This window comes from Mirounga leonina, unplaced genomic scaffold (assembly GCF_011800145.1).
Source record: "Mirounga leonina isolate KUSES-001 unplaced genomic scaffold, KU_Mleo_1.0 Mir_171, whole genome shotgun sequence".
Classification (NCBI taxonomy): domain Eukaryota; kingdom Metazoa; phylum Chordata; class Mammalia; order Carnivora; family Phocidae; genus Mirounga; species Mirounga leonina.
Window position 1 is genome coordinate 11,234,557 of NW_023270436.1, and position 1,897 is coordinate 11,236,453.

Consider the following 1,897-nt stretch of genomic DNA (forward strand, 5'->3'; position numbering starts at 1 on the left):
TTTCTTTCTTTCTTTCTTTCTTTCTTTCTTTCTTTCTTTCTTTCTTTCTTTTTTTTTTTACGATTTATTTGTTTATTTTTTAAAGAGAAAGTGAGAGAGACAGAGAGCGTGGTGGGGAGGGGCAGAGGGAGAGGGAAAAGAGTCTCAAGCAGACTTCCCTGCTGAGTGTGAAGCCTGATGCCCAGGGCTCCATCTCGTGACCCTGAGCTCACAACGTGAGCCAAAACCGAGTCAGATGCTCAACCAACTGCACCACCCAGGCGCCCCTCACCTGGCCATTTCTGACTACAAGCAAGTACTTGACCAAATGAAAGGAATGGGACTGCCAAGGGCATGTTGCTGCCTTGATCGGGGGCAAGGCAAAAAGGACATGATGAGCTCAGGAACTGATGGGATCTGCCTGAGAGGCCTCAAAGGTGGGCAGGCATCTGATCTCAGAGGGACAAGACAGCCACGCCTGAAACAATTCGAGGGCACCTGTGGGCACATATCAGATAATAGGGCAAAACTGAGCGCTGAGCGGGTATGGCTATTTGGGCTGCAGCTAGAGGAATGTAGCAGGGAGGAATCAGAGGTGGGAAGGGAATGAGCATGAAGACAAAGGAGATTCTGACCGCTTGCTTTCTCTGGCTGCATCCCCTCTTTCTGTCCCCACCTTTGCATTTACTGTCCGGGAATCCCCCATGCTGCCTGAGTGAGCTGGTCACCACCCGACACAGAACATGGTGCATAAAAGGTGTACAACAAATGGAAACTAACTGAGCAGATGCAGGCAGAAAGGCTCCCTAGAGAGTCCCCCACCTGTCCTTCCTGCTCCCAGCCTTCCCCCTCTCCTTTCTCCGGCCCAGGTGGGGCTGCCTGGTGGTGGGACAGCCTCCCCAGCCCCTCTGCTCTTCCCCCACCTTGCCCAGAGACATAGAACGACTTTGATCACTGACAGGAGCCTTCTGGGAAGAAAGAGAGAGAGAGAGAAATCTGGCACTTTAAGCTCCCTGGACATGACACTTATTAATGAAATGAGCGGCTGTCAACCTCTGCTCCAATCAGCTGCCCATCGCTCGGGACACACGTGGAGGCTCAGGGCAGCCCCAGAGCTGGGCTGTGGGAGGGAAGCGAGCAAGAAATCCCATATATAAGCCCAGGCCTCAGCAGAGAAAGCCCTGGTGCCCCAGGCAATGTCCCACCTCACTGGACTTTGACTATATCCCCAATTGTCTCCTGTATTCCTACTGTAAGTTTTACTTATAAAATCATGAATAAGCGATCCTGGCTTAAAAAGTAACCTTGCCAGCCCCATCTTGGTCCCCTCAACATCTCCCAGGAAGCAACCACTGACAGCATGGTGGGGGGGGGGGAGGTAATATCTTTCTAGAACCCATTTTACATTATAATCTTGACACAGCGTACCTCAGGCATTAGGTAGCTAATTTGCCTGAATAGCTATCAGTATTCAGACTTTTCCAGTGGGGTGGGTTGATTTATTTTGTCTTTTCCAAATGGCATCCCCTCGAATATGTGATTCTGCACCTAGTTTCTTCCATTCAATGATGTGTCTGGGTATCTTGCCATATGGTGCACACAGATCAACCCGGTTCTTTTCCTGCTACACAGCATTCCTGAAGGTAGATAGAACCTAGTTTATTCCACTCCGACTGCATATTAAAACACCAAGGTGTAGGTGTTAGGAGAGTCCCTCATAAAATAGGGATGCCTGGGTCCCTCTGCGCACAAATTAAATGAACTCTGAGAGAGGGCTCGAGGCATCAGATGTTAGAATTCCTGGTGATTTCAGCTTGCAGCCAGGGTCAAGAGTTATTCATGGAGTCAGGCTCCTAGTCATGCATATTAAGCTGTTTCCAAGTCCTTTCTGTTAAAAAAAAAAAAAAAAGCCTGCTGA